We start from the raw sequence: 13,562 nt of genomic DNA, 5'->3' as shown, positions 1-13,562 counted from the left end.
CCCGTGCTACTAAATGGAGCCACCCTCTTGGCTAAGGAGATTCTAAAGTAAATCTGAAAAACTAGTTCAGGCCATGACAGGAAGGCGGGGGTGAGACATGCTTCATTATGTTAGCAGTGGTGAATCTGTATGAGTCTGCAGCAACCTCAATTCTTGCCTCCTCAGAAGAAATAATTCAACTGAGGAGCATACAGTAAAGTAAGAGACCAAGGCAAGTTTTAGAGCAGAAGTGAAAGTTTATTAAAAGGTGCTAGCACAGGAACAATAGGAAATAAAGTACACTTGGATGAGGGCCACACAGGGAACTACTTGAGAGGTTCAAGTGCATGGTTTGACCTTTGACTTGGGGTTTTATACATTGGCATGCTTCCAGGGAGTTGCATCTTTTCTTCCCTGATTCTTCCTTTGGAGTGGGCTGTCTGGCCTGCCAGCACTTGGGAGGGACCACATGCACAGTGTGTTTGCTGAACTTGTGTGAATGCTCACTTGAGGCGTTCTTCCCTTACCAGTTGAGTGTCCTAGAGGAAGGTCATATACCAGGTTAACTCCGCTATTTTTGCCTCTTGTGTGCATGCTTGAGTTGACTTGTCCAACTGCTGAGATTTTATCAGAAGCTGCTAATCACCAGTTTCAGGTGTTTTCTATCTATTGAGAAACTACCTTTACCTGGATCCGGCTGCCACCAATTATTATTCTAGAGATATAGTTTAACAATCACCTATCACCTGATGACCACCTGACATTCCTGGTGGGGAGGGGACTCTCCTGCCCTGCTCATGTCTGACTACATACCTACTATAACATTTCCCTCTTCAAGAGTCCAAGACCCCAATTCTTTGGGGAAATGGATAAGGATCACTCTTCTGTAATTGCTTCCTGTTGACAGAGGGATAGTGGTGGTTGTTTTGTGGGTCTTGGCCTCTTGCTAGCTGTCAGGGCAGGGTGGCTCCATGGGTTGGTGAAAGTGGTATCATCCATCCAGGTCCAAGGAAGACAGGGGCAGGATTTCATCTTTGTCATGTTCCTCTGATGGGCAGTCTAGGAATTCTCTGTAGAAAGATGACTCTTGAATATTGAAAGTATAGCATTCCTCACTGAGGGTCATCTGGAGTTCAATGGCCTGAAGGTGAGAAGCAAAATGAAATAAGGGGTTGAGGACGGCTCCAAAAAATCCCGAGGCTGCCAACATACCCAGGTAGCTGGTGGGTATAGTCATGCCTGCTAAGACTTGAGTGTGTGGGGTTGCTAGCCAATTCCAATATGTGCCGAGAATTAGAATATTGATCCAGATTTTTGCATTACCCATCCCTCTTGTTTCTTCTGAGCTGCAGCCAGAGATCACTTGTTATTTCCAGAAATAAGCAGGGTTAGCCTAAATTACAGACAAAAACTCAAAAACAACTGATGAGACTAGAATCTAATGACAGGCATACCATGGTCTTTAAAACATAATTTTTCTCTCTCAGTCCTCATTTTTATTAAAAACAAATTATAAGACTGATTTGTTTGCAAAATAAGCTTTCATCTTGTTATACTTACCCAATTATTTGTATAAAGCACAGCAAGAATAATTATTTGTCATATAGGTTCTTTTTAAAACTGACTTTGATGGAACTTTGTTTCACAAGACATCTTAGATTAGATTTTTTTAAAGCCTTAAGTCCAGCCATTGGATTGTGCCATCAAATATCTGTATGAATTGGGTAAATTTCTCTCCTCTTGAGGTCCCAGGATAACTTGGGCCTCCTGAGCCTGTAAGAAAGTGACATTCTTTACTTACCATGAGTCAGGAATTCTGTACAGGGAGTACAAAGGCAAGGTATGAGGCCGATTTTCCCAAGGGGGTTTATTGGCTCTGTAAGTCAAATTTGATTCCTTAAATGAAAGCACATCATTCCAGTTAAAGTCTTGGTAAAATAATCAATGTCTCCAATTGTGTCCTGATACAAAAGAAAACAGATTCTTATTGCATTTATGCAAATAACTATATTGCCATTATGTTAAGAATACTCATAAATACTTTCCAAATTTCGGAGAAATTGCTCCAAATTTTGTTTATAGGAGTATACTTTATTGTTAAAAGCTGTAAATAGCTCAAAAGAAAAGTTTTCTTGGTTTTGAAAAACAAAGGGTTAGCAAAATTTTAAGCAAAAATTCATAAAAGGATTATTTTAGTGTTCTATTAATTTAGTCTATGAAATTAACTCCTGTTCTGCTTGTTATTCATAAACATTTTAGCTCTCCAGGAGAGTCTTGGAAATTTTTCCCCTATTCTAATGTCAGAGTCTCCAAAGTTACCAGAAACCTGCATTTAAGGGTACCTGTTAGAGTCCTAGAGCTGATTAGAAAATCAGCTTTTAACGAGGATTAAAACAACACAATTGTTCATGGATGACAAAAAGTCTTAGGGTAGCCATGGTCAAAGATACAATTGACAAGGAAATTTGTTACCTCAGTACCACACAATAATTTAACATTAACAATTATAATTATCACTGATAATGTATACTAAGTCATGTCAGAATTGTAGGAGTTTTGCATAATTTTGGAATGTATACCAGTAACACATTTATACCAACACAATCCAAAAAAAGCCAAATTTTACCTTTGCATTAGTGTATTATTGATGTCAAACCCAGTTCTTAATAAAATCTTATAGACAAATCTATCCAATCTTAACCAGTTTGACCATAACATAAGATTCTCATAAACTTCTTTCAATTTTCTGTTAAAGAGCAGAATAATGCCTAAAGAAACTCAGGTTGTGCTTTTATTTCAATGCTTAATTTATGGATAGACTACATATTACCCCTTTAATTTTGGCTAATATATTCACACACATAATTTCTTTTAAAATATTAATCTTTTATAAATCTTCCACAACTTCCTCAAATCTTCAGCTTTGTCCTGTCTAACTTAAACAACCCTTTAACCCTCTAAACTAGGCAGAAAAATTTATAATCCCATGTTTTCTTCTTATCTTTTGCCAAGAGCACTTTCTACTTTCCTTATATGCCTTGCATGTAAAGCTGTTTTTCCAGTAGCCTTGAGTACATGTTACACTGTTAACTCTTAGTAAATTTTACTTTTGGTGAAAAAGTCTGGTAAGTAAATGATTCTAATTATGTAATAGGTTTGGACCTAGAAGAGTAGATAAAGTGCAGATAAATTCTGACTCCTTCCAGCATAGCTAGGGAGCATGGCTCACTCTGTATGTTCTTAGGTCTTACCTAGCTTTAAAGCAGGCATGTTGTACAGTTAAAAGTCATAGCAGCAGTTTATGACCTTAAAGTAATTAGTAGAAATAATAATCTTTCATATTGTATAACATTTATTTTATAAATTCCCTTTCACAAATTTTTTGTGGCCGCCTATAACATCCTTGGACTTTCTGACTTGTTCTAAACATCTCTCTTTAAAAAAAAAGTCATTTTTACTTTAGGACAAGAATTTATCATGTAAGAGCCTTTTTAATGAATATCTATTTTCTTTTTAACCTTTCTTACCAAAACTACCTCTTTACTTTCATAACCTTTGGATTAGACAAGTCATTTTCCTTCTGCTAGAAAGTCAAGATTTGTATTGCATGTTGCTGTGTGAGTCCTGTGAAGGGGGCACAGATAAGGAGGTTATGTATATACTGCAGAAGTTATCCCCCCTCAAAAGATTGTTCAGTTAGTTCTGCTAGAGCTTGTCTGAATAAGCGTGGGCTATTTCTAAACCCTTGAGGTAGCACTATCTAGGCTGAAGTCATTGGTTAAAGATTTAGGCTGCTTTCCCAGGATACATAGGGCTATTAGAAAAAAAGGTTCGTTCAAATGTTGGGTAAATATTAAGTAGATATCCATCTTGAAAGTGTATTGTTTCCCAAAAAAGATGTGGGGTATGTAGACTTTACCAGGGATTGGTGGAAGAATGTTAATTGTTCCCTTAAATAATATAAAGGGGGTGTGAATCCTTTTTTTTTTTTTGAAGGGAGGGTATGACATTTGACCCCATGACTCGATAGGATTTAGAGGAGAGTGCTTAGAGAAGGAAATTAGCACAAAGTAGGCAGCTCTTGAGCCCAAAAGGGAAATTTGTCATTTTACTTGTTGCCTCCAGAGTTGCCCTTGTCCTATTGATGACAGTGTCTGATTTGGAAGCCTGCTGGAGTGGAAGGCCCCTTCAGCTCAAGGCTGCCGGGGGTTGGGATTCTGTCCTGGGGAACATTCAGCCTTCAGAACAGTGCTGATTCCAGTGTCCAAGCTTGTGGCAGAGGGGGCAAGCCATGTGGGCCTTTCTCCCATTTATCCTATTGGGGCAGTTTGCCTTCTAGCAGCCTGGCCTTCTACACTGATGACAGTTACCTGGGAGGGTATTCTGAGGCCCAGAGCAGGTTTGTAGGCTTGCAGAGAAGCCAGTAGTTGAGACTGCCTCTTATCCCTGCATTTCTCCTCTTTCTTAGCCCTGTCCTCCTTGTCCTGATCTTGGTTATAAAAGACCGAGGAGGCTAATTTGAGGATTTCCTTCGTAAGGGCACTGAATTCTAAAGCTGACTTTTATGACTTTCTCCCAGTTAATTTTTAGGCCAAATGGTATTACAAAGAAAACCTAGTTTCTGGTTTTAAGACTTTGGGGATCAAACTTTTCCCAGTTCTTCAGGATGCACTTGAGAGGCATGTCCTATCGTATGGAGATACGATTATGCATCTGCAAAAAGAGAACAGAGGAGAAAGAAAGGAAAAAGAAAAAGATGGCATCCCCTCTTACTTTCCTGTTACCCTGATCAGGGCATCCACCATTTATCCTTAAGGTTACAGAATGAACTGATCTTACCATGTACCCTTAATCTAGATCCCATCTTGTCACAATTACCCACTTGAGAACAAAGAACATACTGGAGCGAACAGGAGGATCCCTATTCATCATTGGGATTCGGGAATGAACTGGTATTGCCATATACCCCCAACTTGCCTTTATTTCTGTTCTAATGTAACCTGCTAGCTTGGTAACAACCTTCATCTCTGTCCTATAAGTCTCTTGTACCTGAAGCCTTGGGCCAACCTGTATCCTTGTCTTCATGACTTTATAGTGACTCTCACATGGAGCATTCTCGCAACAAAATGATTATCTCTTTTCTCAGATTCTCATTTTCCATGTTATTTAGGTAAACAAGAAGCCTGTTTTTCAGCTAACTGCTGCAAGAGGGATGGACTTCCCTCCTTTTAAATATGATCTTGAGGGTCTTGATACATATTGAGAAGGGTGTGGAAGTGATTAGAGTAATAGAGGCTACAGGAGAAAGTGGGAAGAAGCAAGAGGAATGCTCATGAAAGCCTTTACATAGTCATAAAAACAGCAGTCCTTGGATTTCAGAGGGTGGTGTTTATTTACACTGCTGGCATAGAGAAGGAACCTCTAGAGGACTTGAAGCCTGGGATAAGGGCTCACAAATGGCAAAGGAAGAATTTCCCCTTCTCCCAAAGGAGTTGGTGCCAACTCAAAAACTCCAGGTGGGGTCCTCAAAGGGTCACAGAGTGAGGCCATATTCAGTCAGAAAAACTGCTTCAAAAACCACCAGAAGACTTAGCCCTGATTCTTTCTTTGGGGTGGGCCGTCCACATGCATGTGTGTTTACTGAAGTTGTGCAAATGCTCACTTGAGGCGTTCTTCCCTTACCAATCGAGTGTTCCTAGAGAAAGGTCATGTACCAGGTAAACTTCACCATTTTGCTTCTTAGTGTGCATGCTCCAGCTGAAGAAGGCGAGGCACAGAGGTATCTTCCCACCAGGAAACATATCCAACTCACGTGACACCAGAAATGTATCTAAGTCATGCAACACCAAAGTATGTTAGCAGTGGTGAGTCTGTATGAGTCTGCAGCAACCTCAGTTCTTTCCTCTTCAGAAAAAAGAATCTGACTGAGGGGCATAAGGCAATGTGAGAGACCAAGGCAAGTTTTAGAGGAGAAGTGGAAATTTATCAAAAAGTTTTAGAGCAGGAGTGACAGGAAGTAAAGTATACTTGGAGGAGGACTAAAGGGGTACGTGAGAGATTCAAGTGTGTGGTTTGACCTTAGACTTGGGCTTTCTACATTGGCATGCTTCTGGGGGTTGCATCTCCCCTGATTCTTCCCTGGAGCAGGCTTTCTGCATGCACAGTAGCCTGCCAGCACTTGGGAGGGCTGCATGCACGGTGTGTTTACTGAGGTTGTGCACATGCTGACTTGAGGCGCTCTTCCTTTATTAGTCAAGGTTTCCTATAAGGTCATATACCAGGTAAACTCTGCCATTTTGCCTGTTAGTGTGCATGCTTGGGTCCCTTTGCCCAGCTCCTGAGATCTTACCAGAAGCTGTTGATCACCAGCTTCAGATGTTTTCTATCTACTGGAAGACAGCCTTTTCCTGGTGCCTCTCTAAAAGTATTATTTTAGAGAGACAGTTTAACAACCACTTGACTATCACGTGATGGCCACCTGACATTCCTTTGTGGGGAGGTGGATGGCCCTTTCCTACCCTGCTTATGTCTGAGTACCTACTGAAACAATTATACCCTCCTCCCTTTGGAATTCAGGCACAACTGATCATCACTAACATTAAAACAGAGATCTTAACATTAACAACACAGACTCTGTAGCAATAAGATACTGAATTCCAACCTGGCTCTAGGCACCTAGTATAGCATCACAGGACAAAGAGCAGACCCTGAAAAATTTAAAGTGTTGTATTTCAAAATATATTCTTTGACATATTTTGAAACAGCCCTTCAAAGCTGTGTCTTATGGGGAAAATTTACATTCTGTAGAGAATTCTCTTCTTTTTCCAGGTCTTTTTCTGATCCTGAAGAGATTAGTTGAGGATCTAGCACATTTTAAAAGTCTGAATAGGAAACATTTGCCACCTATTCCCTCTAAGAATGGCCACCTATAAGACTTCATCTACATAATAAGATCCTTAGTTTCCACAACCCCTTATCTTAATCTAGACACTCCTTTCTATTGATTCCAGGTCTTTAGATATTAACTTAACTCTTTCAACCAATCGCCAATCAGAAAATCTTCGAATCCACCTATAACCTGTAAGCCTCCCCCTCGCTCCCGCCCAGAATGAACTCATGCATATCTTACATGTATTGATTGACATCTTACGACCCTAAAATGTATAAAACCAAGCTGTAACCCAGCTGCCTTGGGTGTATGTTCTTAGGAACTCCTGAGGCTGTGTCATGGGTCATGGTCTTCACATTTGGCTCAGAATAAATCTCTTCAAATGTTTTACAGAGTTTGACTTTTTCATCATCAGGAGGCCCTGAAGCCGGACCAGGGCTGGCCCAGCTCAACACGCCTTGAGTGGCCTAGCACACACAGTGAGTTCTCTCAGGGACACAGTCCAAAACCTGGGGCCTTTACACCTTGACTGGGTTCCAGAATGACCTGGGAAACATAGCCCCCCAGGGTAGCCAGATGGAACCCTGGGAACCCTCAACAACAGGCAGTTTCTCTACTTTTACAAGAGACACATGGGCCAGGGGCTGGGCACAGATTCAAATTTGCTAGCAGGTTTTTTTGTGCTGCCAGAGGAGAAAGGTGCATCATGAAATAAAGACTGTCACCATTTGGGGGTAGCAGCAGTTTCTGTGAGCTGGCGTGGAGTTGGCATTTCTCCTAGGGCCAGACCTGGTCTAGGCCCTTAGAAGCTTATAGGTAATAAGAGAACACAGACATTAATTAATGACATGTAGAATGTGGCCTGTGACTAGAATTCCTTGGTGGAATTAAAACATGTATCAGGGAATCTGATCTGGCCTGTGGGGTCAGATGAGTTGGGACTAAGACCTGAGAAGTGGAATTCTCCAAGCAAAGAGGAAGAGATAAACCTCTGCAGGCAGAGGGACCAGCCTGTGGATCGAGGGAGACATTAGGAGGACCAGTATGGCTGAAGTGAAGGTTGTGAGGAGAGGAAAGAGTGGGAGAAGCTTCTGGAAAGACAGGCAGGGCCCTGACCTGAGGGAGGCCAGGTTGAGAACTCTAGATTTTATCCTTAAGTATCCGTGAATGACGAGTGCTCCATGTTCAAGAACTCAGACCCGCCAGCAGAACTGATAGCTCATGACCTTTTACCTCTGGTGAAGGTTTTGACCAAGAGCAAGATGCTGATTCCTGCCTCACCTTTTTTTGACAATGAATATTTCATTCTTCAGGTTTCTCTCTGCTCTCACCAAGGAATGGCAAAACTTTGCCCATTGTCTTATTCACCATATACCCCTAGCTGCTAATACAGCGCCAGCACCAACCTGTTTTGTTGACTGTCTGACTTGGCATTCAGGGTCTGACCTGATGTTGTGCTGGATTGTCAGGAGTGAGTGGGAAAGCATCCTTCTAACGTGCAACTGCCCAGCTGCCCTGAGAGTATGTGGGCATGCACTTCTGCAGTGGGGGCCTGAGGATCTGAAGGGTTGTTGCTGAAGTTTGTTCAGCTCTGTCTTTAGAAACAATGTGTTCACATGGTTACCTGCGTCCAATAGTGCTGAATATTAAACACATTTAATAAAGAGATCTTCCAAACAGGCTTTGTGTGGGCAACAAGGCTGTTTTATTTCACTCTTGGGTGCAAGCGGGCTGAATCTGAGAAAGGACTGGCAAAGGGAGTAGGGTTGGGAATTGGCTTTATAGGTTGGGCAATTTTGGGGGGGCAGGGGTGTTACAGAGTAAGATCAGTTACAGTGGTGGGGGTAGGGGCAAGAAGTATACATTACCATAAGTTCAGTTACAATGGTGGGTGGGCTAAGGCATAAGAGTAGTTAAGATGGTAGGGTGGGGCAGAGGGATATTCACAGAGCAAGAACAGTTAAGATGGCAGGGTGGGGTGAGAAGCTCCGCTGGGCAATCAGGGATAATGGCAAATGCAGGCGAGGGGTGGTGGGTGGGGGGTGATCAGCTGAGGCAGGCAGGACTTCAGACTTTCTGGGTCCAGGCTTGCACATGGAGGCCTGACACACATAAAATGCTGTATTGGTTTTCTAAGACTGTTACCTCAAGTACCTCAAGTTGGTGGCATAAAGCAACCGAAATGCATTATTCCGTGGTTCTGGAAGCTAGAAGTCTTAAATCAAGGTGTCGGGGGCCATGTTCCCTCTGAAACCTGCAGGGGAACCTTTGTCGCCTTTTCCAGCCTCTGGGTTTGAGGTCATTCGTTGGCGTTCTTGGCTCACGGCTGTTTGACTTCAGTCTTTGCCTCCGTCATCACATATTTTTCTTCTTTTTGTGTGAATCTGTGTCCAAATTTTTCTCTTCTTGTTATGACACCTATCAGGTTAAGGCATACCCTAACAACCTCATCTTAAAATATCTACATCTACAGAGACCCTATTTCCAAATAAGATCACATGCTGGTGTACTAGGGGTTAAGCCTTCAACATATCTTTTGGGAGCCAGGGGGACAAAAGACGTTAAACCCATAACAAGCACCAAGGCCTCTTTCACTATCAGCCATTGCTGCCTCCAAGTTGATGGGCAAAGGATGACTTCAGTGAGAAAATCAATTGAGACACTGCCATGAATGACCTGAGCTAACGGGGTCTCTCAGCCCACTCTGGCTCACCCATAGGACCAGTAAGGGGCAAATGTGGGTGAAGCAGGATGCTGGCATGCTGGCTGTGGCATTTCCTAATCCTGTTTAATCTGTATAATGTGATCCTAGTTGGGATGTCCTGACTCCATCAGACATGCCAGTCCTATCTGGGTTGTAAGAGGTTAAGTATTATTATTGTAGGTCCCAGAAAGCTGTCCTTTTCTCTTCCTTCCCTAAAGAAGTATCAGTATTGTGAGTTGCTCCAGATGTGGGCCAGAAACTTTCTAGTTGCTTCTCCTGACTGCGTCCAGACTAAGGACCTTAAACTTCTGAGTGATGTCCTAATTGGGTGTGGCCTTTTCTTATGTGACAACCTCGGCCTCAGATCAAATCCAGTCAGTTCATATAATATAACAGAACTTAGATTTTTTTACAGTACACTGGTTATAGTGAAAAAAAGGAAAAAGTTGATTCATATTGGAATGGATTCATTAGCAGATGTTGGGGATAAGTGAGAAGGCATAACTTAGCTTTCCTTTGTAACTCAAGGGGGAAAAACACATGGTTTGATTCAAGCTTTAGAAAATAAGCTTGATATTTTTTCCAGTTTGGAGTTCGGGCTCACTTTGCTAAAGTATCCCATTTGACAAGACAAGAAAAGCTGCCTGTTCTGAGGAGGGCAATTTATACTCATCACGAGTTGTCAACAGGATGGTGAGCACCTAGCATGTAATCAGCACTCAATCCACCCCTACCCACACTGCCCCCCATCCAAACTGCATTAAGAGCCATCGTTTGACTATGCCAGGGATTTATCAAAGGTCATTATTTCATTCCGTTTCTTCTTGGCTGTCATTTGGAAGTGGTTTGGAGAATGAGTACACATCCTGCCAATCTCCTTGGTCCTACCTCTATCTCCCTCCACATATCTGTAAAATGGGTTTCCTAGAATATCTGAAGGACAACTCAGGCAAGATCTCTACTAGCTCAGAGAACCTTGGGATAAAAAATATCACATTACATCCCTTGGAGTCTCTGGATGTTCCAAAGCTCCAATCATAATGTCAGCTTTAAAGAAAATACTTTGCGGCCAGGCACTGTGACTCATGCCTGTATTCCCAGAACTTTGAGAGGCTGATGAGGGCAGATCATTTGAGGCCATGAGTTTGAGACCAGCCTGGCTAATGTGAAAGCCTGTCTCTACTAGAAATACAAAAATTAGCTGTGTGTGGTGGTGCACACCTGTAGTTTCAGCTGCTCGGGAGGTCAAGGTATGAGAATCACTTTAGGCTGGGAGGCAGAGGTTGAATGCAGAGATTACATCATTGCATTCCAACCTGGGCAAGAGAGTGAGACTCTGTCCAAAGAAAGAAAGAGAGAAAGAGAGAGAGAGAAAGGAAGGAAGGAAGGAAAGAGAGAGAGAGAAAGAAAGAAAAAGAAAGAAAGTAAGAAAGTACTTTGCATTTGCTTAGTTGTTACACTTCCCAGGGTTTTCCCTCACTCTCTTTATTTCATTTTATTTATTTTGTAGAGGCAGGGTTTCACTATGTTGCCAGGCTGGTCTTGATCTCCTGGACTGAAGCAAACCTCCCGCATCAGCCTTCTGAAGTGCCGGGATTACAGGCATGACCCACCATGCCTGGCCTCTCTCACTCTCATTCTCTCAGTTTCTTTCTGTCTGTTTCTTTGTCTCTCACCTGCATGCACACGTGCACACTCATACACATGCAGACACACACATGCACACTCACATGAATCTGGTCTGAACTGACCCTCACAAAATTTCAGTGACAGTATGTAGATGAAGTAGTATCCCCATTTTGCAGATGAGGAAACTGAGTCCCAGGGAAGGTAAGGGACCTGACAGTAAGTGGATAAACACAGGGACAAGAACCTATGTATCCTGACATTGGTACTCTTTTCTCTGTGTTGCAGGCCCACTTAGAAGAAGAACAGCTGAAGCACAGTGAAGGTGTGGAATGGGAATGGGGAAGGGTTAGGTTAGAGGGCCAGTGCCTGGATTTCTTCCCGAGCTGCTGCCCTCTGCAGCTTCTTTTGGGTGCAATCCTTGACCCAAGGTGTGCAGACATCCCAGCCCCAAGCCTGGCAGGCAAGCTCTCTGGGAATAAATAAGACTTTTCCTCTCACTCCCAGAACTATCCCATTTCCCCTTGCCATCTCTTGGTGCTGGCCCCACCCTGGAGTGAATGCCTCAGAGCTGTCAGAGCGCTGGGGCTGGGTGACCTCTGCAGGAACTCATCCATAAATACACAAACAATGATTCAGGAAGTGCAAGGCTTTGATATGGCTCAAGAGCCATCCTGTGAGCATGTGGGGCTCCTTTCAAGGTCATTTTACCTATGTGTGGCTTTACCAGTGTCCAGAGCCCTCTCCCATCTAATCTCATCTGCTCTCCCTAAGACCCTGTGTGGTAGACAAAGCAATGATAATTATTTCCTTTTAGAGATGTGGAAACTGAGGCTGAGAGAAACTGAAGTGGCTGAGTGGTGGTGTGTAGGGATCAGAGCTGGTCGACAAGTTAGAGAACTTGGAATCTGAGGACAGCTGTGTCCTCAGAGCTGAGAGACCTCTGTCTGTCTTCAGAGTTGGCTCCAAGCAGTTGTTCTGCCTCACAGGACCTCAGCTCATTCATTTGCCCTTCTGCTTCTGTCTAAAGCAGAAGAGAGCTACTGCTTCTACCAGACATTGCTAGGGTCCAAAAAGGTAGCTTCTTGATGATGGTACTTTGAGAACCATTAAAGAACTGAAATCAAACAAAACAAAACTTTTTGGCCTCATGATTCCAACGATCTACTGAATCAATGACTTCATGAAGACAAAGCTTAGGTGTATTTATGGCTGTTATGAGTGAACCTATGCCAGAAAGCAAAATCATCTCCAAAGATATCCTCTGAGGATCAGGGAGCTGTAGAACATATCACAGGACCAATTGTCTTGTTCCTTCTCTTCTGAGCCATTTGTGGATTATGTTTAAATCTTCCCACCACTGTTCCCCGTTTGCCAGACTTCTTCATAATGTGCATGATGCACGCATTGTGGGCTAGTGATGGGGAAAGAGGCACTCCTGGGCAGTTTTAAAGGCAATATCCCCACAGTTTTGGGGGGATTACTTAAACAATGAGTCAAACTGTCATTGGGAAAGTGACAGCACTTCTCTTTTAGGATTTCTGTGTTTTGCTTTTCTTCACCCAGAAACTTTCAGATTGAGAGTAGGTGGTTACTTCTTAGTCCAAAAATTATCACAGGAGGGGTGGATAGGTAAGGTGGGGCTTACAAATGTGGCCAGATATGGATGAAAAGGAAATATAATTTGTAAAAATTAAACCAATGCAGCATGATACAGTAAGGGATTAGCAAACCAATGTTTCATTTTGTTGCAAGTTGAATCTATTTACTGAAAAACACTTGTTTTCATAGAAATTAGCTATGTCAGAATTTTATTTTAGCCTTCCCAACTTTTCTGTCCGTTTTCTTTGAGCTTTGACAAGTCATTTGTTTTCCTCTATCCTATGAATCTGAAAGTTATCCCAAATACGGAGAAAAGTGACTTCAGCAGGCCCATCAGCTGTTCACAAGCCTGTGTTTACCTTTCAAAAGAAATGGATTTTTCCTAACAATTATGCCAAGCACAGAGATTTTGCTTCAGTTATCCCAATTTAATTTGTAGTGACTTCTAGCCTGAAACACTGACAAGCAGATGACTGTCTCCAAGAAATCTAGAAAAATTTGCAAGTTTATATTACAAATATTTTTCCAAGTAATAAAACTTTGTGTGTGTATGTGAATACAACGTATTTAAGGGAAACTTCTATTATAGAGAAGGAAATTAAAATTCAGCAATGCCAATTCAAGCAACCACCCTAGAAGGAATTCTAGCCTTCTCCCAACTCCAGCTTCCCAAATTATCAGTTCATCCACTTGAACCTTCTTCAGCAGACACATATGTTTATCTTTCTATGTGGCAAAAATGCATGCCATAACCAAAAATGC

At 42.3% G+C, this 13,562-nt stretch overlaps 1 protein-coding gene across 2 annotated transcripts in view; it reads right to left on the bottom strand.

The window, feature by feature from the left end:
* Window positions 1-247: 247 nt before the first annotated feature.
* The window catches only part of LPCAT2 (lysophosphatidylcholine acyltransferase 2), a 118,729-nt gene continuing 105,414 nt past the window's right edge, over window positions 248-13,562 (bottom strand). The window contains exons 15-16 of one of the 2 annotated variants that reach the window (XR_010344834.1): window positions 1,781-1,940; window positions 248-1,120 (exon numbers count right to left, since the gene is read on the bottom strand). The gene's annotated coding sequence lies outside the window, so the exon portion shown is untranslated. The remainder of the gene's footprint in view (window positions 1,121-1,780; window positions 1,941-13,562) is intronic. The other variant, XR_010344835.1, reaches the window with a different exon arrangement.

Source organism: Aotus nancymaae, unplaced genomic scaffold, assembly GCF_030222135.1.
Source record: "Aotus nancymaae isolate 86718 unplaced genomic scaffold, 86718_ANA_hifiasm-v0.15.2.pri h1tg000030l, whole genome shotgun sequence".
NCBI classification, from domain to species: Eukaryota; Metazoa; Chordata; class Mammalia; order Primates; family Aotidae; genus Aotus; species Aotus nancymaae.
The sequence above is the reverse complement of the archived record's forward strand: the minus strand, read 5'-3'. Positions and strand labels throughout refer to the sequence as shown.